This window comes from Gigantopelta aegis, chromosome 6 (assembly GCF_016097555.1).
Source record: "Gigantopelta aegis isolate Gae_Host chromosome 6, Gae_host_genome, whole genome shotgun sequence".
In the NCBI taxonomy this organism is placed as follows: Eukaryota; Metazoa; Mollusca; class Gastropoda; order Neomphalida; family Peltospiridae; genus Gigantopelta; species Gigantopelta aegis.
This window is the reverse complement of record NC_054704.1, coordinates 9,730,883-9,740,657: the sequence shown is the minus strand read 5'-3', so window position 1 is coordinate 9,740,657 and position 9,775 is coordinate 9,730,883.

The window sequence follows — 9,775 nt, the reverse complement described above, 5'->3', positions numbered from 1 at the left end:
AGTAGCTGGTGGTGTAACAGAACTCTTTTTGGGAGAGTATAAATACAGGACCGAATTTACGAAGCCTGTTTTAATAAAACGCAGGTGTTTAAGCATTGTAAATGCATGTACTTACATAGAGAATAATACATGAGTGGCCTTCAGATACCATTTATCTCACGAGTTGTTTTGTTTTAAAATGTATCTTACGAGCGAAAGCGAGTTTGATACGTTTTTAAACAACGAGTTGTAGAATAAATGGTATCTAACGGACACGAATGTATTGTTCTATTTCTTACATATCTTCAAAACATTTTAACATCTTTTTTCGTCTAATAGTTATTTACAGCCGTTGCACTTGTAGCTGACTTACGCATCACAGGCACATGATTGTCAGGTTACCTATACATTACAGGTTTTTTTATTGGACGTATGACATTGGTGATGTTCAGATCGACGATCCAGCCAGTCGACGATCGTTTGTTTTGACATTGTTAACACACATACATGTATAAACAACCATGTGTTACAAAAAATAACGCATGGTGTTCTCACCAACGAGTGTGTAAGAAAAGCGTGTAACACACGTACATGTGTAAACAACCATGTGTTACAAAAAATAACGCATGGTGTTCTCACCAACGAGTGTGTAAGAAAAGCGTGTAACAAACGTACATGTGTAAACAACCATGTGCTACACAAAACAACGCATGGTGTTCTCACCAACGAGTGTGTAAGAAAAGCGTGTAACACACGTACATGTGTAAACAACCATGTGCTACACAAAACAACGCATGGTGTTCTCACCAACGAGTGTGTAAGAAAAGCGTGTAACACACGTACATGGGTAAACAACCATGTGTTACACAACACAACGCATGGTGTTCTCACCAACGAGTGTGTAAGAAAAGCGTGTAACACACGTACATGGGTAAACAACCATGTGGTACAGAAAACAACGCATAATGTTCTCACCAACGAGTGTGTAAGAAAAGCGTGTAACACACGTACATGTGTAAACAACCATGTTCTACACAAAACAACGCATGGTGTTCTCACCAACGAGTGTGTAAGAAAAAAAAACGCATGGTGTTATCACCACACGGGTAAACAACCATGTGCTACACAAAACAACGCATGGTGTTCTCACCAACGAGTGTGTAAGAAAAACGTGTAACACACGTACATGGTGTAACCAACGGGTGTGTAAGAAAAAAAATAACGCATGGTGTTCTCACCAACGAGTGTGTAAGAAAAGCGTGTAACACACGTACATGGGTAAACAACCATGTGTTACACAAAACAACGCATGATGTTCTCACCAACGGGTGTGTAAGAAAAACAAACAACACATGGTGGGTAACCAACATGTGTACACAAAACAACGCATGGTGTTCTCACCAACGAGTGTGTAAGAAAAGCGTTGTCACCAACGGGTGTGTAAACAACCATGTGCTACACAAAACAACGCATGGTGTTCTCACCAACGAGTGTGTAAGAAAAGCGTGTAACACACGGTGTTCTCACCAACCATGTGTTAGAATAACAAACAACGCATGGTGTTCTCACCAACGAGTGTGTAAGAATAGCGTAAACACACGCATGGTGTTCTCACCCATGTGGTAAGAATAACAAACAACGCATGGTGTTCTCACCAACGAGTGTGTAAGAAAAGCGTGTAACACACGTACATTGTAAACAACCATGTGTCTACACAAAATAACGCATGGTGTTCTCACCAACGAGTGTGTAAGAATAACGTGTAACACACGTACATGGGTTCTAACCAACGGGTGTGCTAGAATAACAAACAACGCATGGTGTTCTCACCAACGAGTGTGTAAGAAAAGCGTGTAACACACGCATGGGTAACCAACGGGTGTGTTACAAAACATAACGCATGGTGTTCTCACCAACGGGTGTGTAAGAAAATCGTGTAACGCATGGTGTTCTCACCAACGGGTGTGTAAGAATAAAAACAACGCATGGTGTTCTCACCAACGAGTGTGTAAGAAAAGCGTGTAACTCGCATGGTGGGTAAACAACGGGTGTGTTATAACAAAACAACGCATGGTGTTCTCACCAACGAGTGTGTAAGAAAAGCGTGTAACACACGTACATGTGTAAACAACCATGTGTAACTACACAAAACAACGCATGGTGTTCTCACCAACGAGTGTGTAAGAAAAGCGTGTAACACACGTACATGAGTAAACAACCATGTGCTACACAAAATAACGCATGGTGTTCTCACCAACGAGTGTGTAAGAAAAGCGTGTAACACACGTACATGGGTAAACAACCATGTGCTACACAAAACAACGCATGGTGTTCTCACCAACGAGTGTGTAAGACAAGCGTGTAACACGTACATGTGTAAACAACCATGTGCTACACAAAACAAGGCATGGTGTTCTCACCAACGAGTGTGTAAGAAAAGCGTGTAACACGTACATGTGTAAACAACCATGTGCTACACAAAACAAGGCATGGTGTTCTCACCAACGAGTGTGTAAGAAAAGCGTGTAAGTCATAAAAAGGCTTTGTAAATTCGGCCCACACACTTTAGCTTCTCTCTATTTTCCACGGGCTGAAACTAGGGTCTACGCCTTTAAAGTTGACAGGCACTGAATCGCACCACGGTACCGACAACCACCCAGAGTTGGTTCTAACGGCTCATCTTGGAGGTGTGAGGCCACCCCCCCCCCCCCCCCCTCTCTCTCTCTCTCTCTCTCTCTCTCTCTCTCTCTCTCTCTCTCTCTCTCTCTCTCTCTCTCTCTCTCTCTCTCTGTCTCTCTCTCGGGGATTCTATAATACCTGTAACTGAATGAAACACGATTGTCCAAATATCTCTCCTAACTGTATATCTATTAGATCTCTCTGTAACAGGCAGTATATACCCGCGTTGGCTCGTCTCTAGGTATGATCAGAGATATGATCTTATATAAGGTATACATTATTATAGCACGTTTAGTTCACTAGAAAACACAACAAAAACACAATACACTTTGGAATCTGTATTAACCTACGCTGACAAATGTACTGCCGCAGTAGTTAATTAATAACAACAATAATAACAACCCAGAACTGATCACTTAATTAGTTAATCTCTAGGTGCCTAGTTTACACAATATGCTAATCACTTCACCGTGACACAACACCCACACGTGTGATAATTGAGAAACGCTAACACACACACGTGTGATAATGGAGAAACGCTTCTAGGAGAACTTAATTAATAAAGGAATTACAACACTATTCCTAACTGGTTAATTTTTAATTAACCCTTAACTACTCATTCAGTAACCTTGTAACAGAGAATTAATACTAGTACCTATCACAATAAAGACAATAACCTACAGTTTACCTAGGTCTTCTAGGATGACTGGCTAAGCTTTATATTACCAAATACTCGTATAAATATAGAACAGTAAGACTACGATTTACTTCGTCAGATGACCGAAGACACTGTCTAAAGAATATTGGTATAATACAGTATTAAAATATGTAAAGTCACATCAATCACATCAAGGTTATACAACAGAGCAGAAATAATATATTTACCCAAAGTCCAAACGGACTAACGTTCCCTGGGAGCCGTCCTTTTTGCTTCCGAGATATCTCTAAACCCTAGCTATTTATTCAAAACTCTCAGAGACAGCGAATATTGCCTGGGGGTACAACGCGGTACCTCACCTATCATCTGATATTCCACCTCTCCCAGAGTCGGTATATTTTTCTCTGATCGTCAGACTGGCTGTCGCCATTCCGCGAGCAATCCCCTGGCCATAAACAGCACTACCGGAGATATTACGTAACTACTAGCCACATGGCCTCCACAACTGCTCTGGGTGTGTATTAGAAGGTACGGTCGCGCGGAGGTATTACGTAACCAAGTGTCCACCTGGGCTTAAGTGCTTATTGGACTGCACACGGCCCTCTAACACAATTAATATCGCCACAGGCAAAAACAAAAATTAAGAGCATGTACCGTCACACACCCCCACCTCAAAAAGGATATTTCCTCTACTTTAGGAATAGGGAAATATACTACATTAAAACAAAAAGGTGCGTTAACCGACGCATACGGGCATTATAACACATGTAATAATAAGGTGACTACCAGTAATCACACTGAGTCTCTGAGTCCCTGGTATACAAATAAAATATATAAAAATAAAACAGAGATCAAGAATGTCAACACATTATCATAATGTTCAACTTCGGGACAGGGCATCAGCGATTACATTGGATGTGCCCTTGATATGTTCAATGGTAATTGGGTATTCTTGCAGAAGAAGACTCCACCTCAAAACTCTCTGGTTGGTGGCTTTCATTCTGTGAATGAAGGTAAGCGGATTATGATCAGTAAAGACCACCACTTGGTGCACTGCCGATTTCACGTAGATCTGAAAATGCTTCAGAGCTTGTACCATGGCCAAAGCTTCCTTCTCTATAGTGGAATAGTTCACCTGGTGTTTGTCAAACTTTTTGTTTTGGAGAAGAAACTTACAGGATGGTCCAGTCCATTTTCATCTTCCTGGAACAACACAGCTCCAGCTCCCACGTCACTGGCATCCACAGCTAGCTTGAACGGCATTCGGTAGTCTGGTGCTGCCATCACGGGAGACGAGGAGCGCATCTGCTTGAGACGGTTGAATGACTTCTCGCATTCATCTGACCACTGGAACTTCGGTTCCTTCTTTCTCAGTGTCGCACGTTTTCCAGGTTTTTTCCGATAGGCATGCTGTCGAATCGGTGTAGCGTTGGGTTCCAAGCGCACATCTTGGCTTAAGGTATTGGTAACCGTTGGAAGGTTCTGACAAATGGAAACATTGTCTTGTTTCAACGTAGTCAACTTTGCTCGCCGGGGCCTCAAGTCTGCTAGAATCTGGCTGTTGGTTAATTTTCTCTCTGCAGTCTTGACGTCATCACAGGAAATTGAGTGACTCTCAATTTGGACAGGCAACACTGGAACTATCAGCAGTCTGTCAAAATAACCTTTTAGCAAATTGATGTGACAATACCTACTTTTCCTAACCCTATCAGGAGTGTTTATCACATACCCTGTCTCATTAACCCGTTTGTGCACAACATAGGGCCCGAAATACCTGTTCTGCACAGAACCCCGTTTAATGGGAAGGTACAGCAGCACCTTATCACCTGGTTTAAATTCCCGACTCCTAGCCTTCCTACCAAACACTGATTTTATTTTGCTCTGATCATGGCTCAGTTGCTTCCTAGCTAGTTCGGTCGCCGGCAACCTCCTATCTCTACCTCTTTTATTCATCAATACTCTCTCAGTTAACAATGTAGTGCGAACTGCCAACAAATTTGGATCAGCCCCCTGCTCTAGGATTAACTCTTGTCTATTACAAGGTGAGTCCCCTCTATCAAACACAACTGGTTCAATTCCCCTCTGCTGGAGATCAACAGGTTCCACCACATTTAATTCCTCAGTTGACTTATCTACCATTTTACTGATAACCTCATCCACTCCAATTTCATGGCTCACACACGTATCAGACAAATCACAAATATCCTCTGGGTCTCGTTTTACCCTTCTGGCCATAGCCCTAGTCTTTACACACGCAGGATAACTAATCTTATGAACCTCACTCTCTTCTATTGGTAAAGGGCTGTCTTTAATTAACAATTGGTCACATTTCGGCTGACAACATTGACTAGTCAAATCATTACCCAACAAAACTCCTATGTTTTCAACAGGCAGGTCCTTCACAACACCCATAATGACTGGTCCCGTCACAAACTTCGAACACAAGAAAACGTTATGTAACCTGACAACAAAATTTTCTCCAATAACCGAGGTTAAAGCCAAACTACGTCCTGAATCTGAATTTTCAATACCAGCTAAACACTCTTGCGTGATCAAACTCTGACTACACCCGGTATCTCTACAGACTGATATAGCCTTAGGACTCAATTCTTGTTTCACATCACAAACCATACAAGTGGACACATACGGGTTTACTTTCTCTGCCATGTGACTAACCATTAACTCTCTCGCTAACGGAGCTGACCTCACTAAACCGACCACGTGCGCATTATCGCGTTTCCTTTTAAAACAGTCCCCGACAAGATGGTTATCCTTTTTATAGTAACTGCAAAGTGGACGAAAAGTTCGTGTATTGGCTGATAATGCAGGTTTATCCTTACTTTGCCCACCAGGTGCATTCCTTGCCTGACTAGCTGACCAACTAGAAGACTCTCCCCGATAGTTACTTTCCCGGGAAAAACCTGGCTGAAATTTCTTCTTATCACCCTGTTGTAAAGAGCTACCCTGTACTGCCTGAGCTTTGTGTATTAACACGTAATCATCTGCCACTATGCCTGCCTCCTCTATCTTTTTGACATCACGATCCTCTAAATGAATACGTAAGCTAACTGGTAATCCATTTTTAATGTCCTGTAAGATCAACAACTCCCGTAACTCGGTATATGACTCTACCTGATGAGACACCACCCATTTATCAAACATCCCTGCCTTCTTAGCCACAAACTCACTATAAGACTGACCCTGCGTTTTTCTCAACTCGCTATACCGTAAACGATAATCCTCAGGTCGTAATTCATACGCCCTCAACACTGCTGCCTTAACTAGGTCGTACTGACTTGCTCGCTCATCTCTCATTGAATTATAAGCTACACTAGCCTTCCCCTTAAACTTAGACACGGCTAACAATGTCCACTTAGACTGCGGCCAATTTAGCTGCTTAGCGGCCCGTTCAAAAAGTTGGAAGAACATCTACCTCCTGGTCATCAAATACAGGCACTGATCTATAAGCCTCCGACATGTTAAAACCATTTCCGGCTTCCCGTCTAACTTCTTCAGTATTCAACTTTAACTCATGTTCCACTTTTAATTTTGCTAACTGGAATTCTTTATCCCTATCTCTCTCTTCTCTCTCTCTCTCTATCTCTCTCTCTCTTCTCTATCCCTTCCTTCTCTTTCTCTCTCTCTCTCTCTCTCTCTCTCTCTCTCTCTCTCTCTCTCTCTCTCTCTCTCTCTCTCTCTCTCTCTCTCTCTCTCTCTATCTTCTTTTTCTCCCTCTCTCTCTCTCTCTATCCCGCTCTCTCTCTCTCTTCTCTCTCTCTATCTAATGCACGTTCTTCTCTTTCATACTCAAGCTTTTTAAAAGCTAATTGTTGTTCCACACTTAACTCATTTATCTCTATCTCTGGAACAATCTCACTGTCTTCCATAACAGGACTATCACCAAAAACTTCCTGGATAATAATTGATCTTATATCTCCTAAGGTTTTAGCTGATGTTAAATCAATTTCTCGCTCACCCGCGATTTCAACTAACTCGGCCTTACGTGCTCGCTTAATCTCCACTACACTGAGCGTAGGCCTATCCAGCAAATTCTTATCCATGTTTAGATATGACGCACTCAATATTAATTAATTTTCTAGTGAACAACGTTGCTACTTCTAGTTAATTTGTAAAATTAATTTATAAAGCCCCCATTTACAAACAATACTTTTTTAAATATGCATGTCCCGTTTCAGATCCGGGACGAGCGCCCCAATTTTCTACTCCTGTCACGGGGATTCTATAATACCCGTAACTGAATGAAACACGATTGTCCAAATATCTCTCCTAACTGTATATCTATTAGATCTCTCTGTAACAGGCAGTATATACCCGCGTTGGCTCGTCTCTAGGTATGATCAGAGATATGATCTTATATAAGGTATACATTATTATAGCACGTTTAGTTCACTAGAAAACACAACAAAAACACAATACACTTTGGAATCTGTATTAACCTACGCTGACAAATGTACTGCCGCAGTAGTTAATTAATAACAACAATAATAACAACCCAGAACTGATCACTTAATTAGTTAATCTCTAGGTGTCTAGTTTACACAATATGCACATCACTTCACCGTGACACAACACCCACACGTGTGATAATTGAGAAACGCTAACACACACACGTGTGATAATGGAGAAACGCTTCTAGGAGAACTTAATTAATAAAGGAATTACAACACTATTCCTAACTGGTTAATTTTTAATTAACCCTTAACTACTCATTCAGTAACCTTGCAACAGAGAATTAATACTGGTACCTATCACAATAAAGACAATAACCTACAGTTTACCTAGGTCTTCTAGGATGACTGGCTAAGCTTTATATTACCAAATACTCGTATAAATATAGAACAGTAAGACTACGATTTACTTCGTCAGATGACCGAAGACACTGTCTAAAGAATATTGATATAATACAGTATTAAAATATGTAAAGTCACATCAATCACATCAAGGTTATACAACAGAGCAGAAATAATATATTTACCCAAAGTCCAAACGGACTAACGTTCCCTGGGAGCCGTCCTTTTTGCTTCCGAGATATCTCTAAACCCTAGCTATTTATTCAAAACTCTCAGAGACAGCGAATATTGCCTGGGGGTACAACGCGGTACCTCACCTATCATCTGATATTCCACCTCTCCCAGAGTCGGTATATTTTTCTCTGATCGTCAGACTGGCTGTCGCCATTCCGCGAACAATCCCCTGGCCATAAACAGCACTACCGGAGATATTACGTAACTACTAGCCACATGGCCTCCACACCTGCTCTGGGTGTGTATTAGAAGGTACGGTCGCGCGGAGGTATTACGTAACCAAGTGTCCACCTGGGCTTAAGTGCTTATTGGACTGCACACGGCCCTCTAACACAATTAATATCGCCACAGGCGAAAACAAAAATTAAGGGCATGTACCGTCACAAGCAGCCACTGTGATATGTTTTCGCGCTCTGATACTGATTGCGTTTATGAAGATATGGGAAGCGCTCCAAACGGTTATAAAGCACGAACTTCACGACTGATTTCGTCTGCAACGTTTTCGATTCCTCACTGTGCGTGGCTCAAACGACCACTCGTACTTGCTAGAATTCTGTCCCTTTATGTGTGCCAAACATTAGACGCAATATAAAAAAAGAAAAAAAGAAAGTGTTTCCATAGTCTGAGAAAGTGTCATCTCTAATTTACGAGTTTGCGTTCATCGCGAACATGAAGTTTGAAACAGCTGTGTGTGAGCGCAAATATGAACTTGTGCACGGAAATGCTTGAGTGTGCGTATGTATGTACGTGACGCGTGAGTGTGCACGCGTATATTTGTGTAAAATGGTGTTACCTGTCATTCCTGCAATAAAAATATTTATAAATTGAACCGCATGCATGCTCTCTCTCTCTCTCTCTCTCTCTCTCTCTCTCTCTCTGTATGATAGCAAATAGAAACATACATACGCAGACATAGTCATCGCACGCACACGCACGTATACGCACAAAATACATAACTATTAGTTATATATGTACTTCGTATATAAATACAATACAACCAAGAGAATACCAACAAGGGAAATAAATTAAAGTAACATTGCAAAAAGTAATTTATTTATTTTTTAAACATTATTCCTCAAGTCAAAGAAAATTATGATCAGCAAGTGTCGTGTTTCAGTGATCAGGCGACAAGTCGCACCAACACGCACAGCTGTACGCACTGACTGTCAAACAATGGGAGGTATGTTTTAGAAAAGGAAGGAATGTTATCCCAGTCATCAGTTGATAACACGCACCAACACGCACACATGTACTCACTGACTGTCAACAACCACCCCACCCGAAAACCCCTCAATTAAAACAGAACCAACAACCACCCCTCCCCCAAAAAAATCACAACAAAAATCACCACCACCCACAACACCCACAACACCCCCCCCCCCCCCCTCCGAACAAACAAACAACAAAAATGGTA